This window comes from Penaeus monodon, chromosome 22 (assembly GCF_015228065.2).
Source record: "Penaeus monodon isolate SGIC_2016 chromosome 22, NSTDA_Pmon_1, whole genome shotgun sequence".
NCBI classification, from domain to species: Eukaryota; Metazoa; Arthropoda; class Malacostraca; order Decapoda; family Penaeidae; genus Penaeus; species Penaeus monodon.
In genome coordinates, this window is record NC_051407.1 from 39,761,202 (window position 1) to 39,761,938 (window position 737).

Sequence of the window (737 nt, forward strand, 5' to 3'; positions counted from 1 at the left end):
CAGAAATGTTGCAGTAGAAACGTTGGCAGTCGAATAGTTGTATCTCCCTTTGCTGATGTCCCTAATGAGTGAAAGGAGGCGTGAGTTTCGAGTCGAGAACATTATCACTTGATCCACCTGAGTTTTATAAAAGTTACCTTTCTTTTGAAGCTATAACTAGCTACCATTCAATCTGCATCCATCACTTCAGAAATGATATATTCAAATTAGGGAACTATATGTCAGAGATATTTATCCAACCATAAGCAATATGATATGCTAATTAAATCGACGTAGAACCTAATTCACAAGATGCTGTTACTTGTATCCAGATGGAACAATTTGTACGACTTGATGTGAAGAGGAACGAATCCATTTGAAATTTAATCACTCTTCTGGGATGTGTCTGATGGCTGTTGCCATAGCAACGTTAGTTAAGCAACAGGAAGCCAACGATGGAAAATTGAAAAGCAAAGGTCAGTGCGTCAACACGGAGCAATGACTGGTGTTAGACTGCTAACTATTAATTACCAATCGTTCCCAATCCCTACCTAAAGAAGCATCAAGAGCCGAGTCTTGTCGTTCTGGGTTATTCCGAATAAAAAGGTTCAAATGGATAGAAAAGACTAATTGTCAACTGCGCCATTTTTTGTCTCGCGTTTACTTCGTAAGAAATAGACAACTGGGAGAGAATTTGTGTGAAAATAATTGCTAAATCTCTCAAATTCAAAAACGGGGAAATATGTAAGACCAATCTA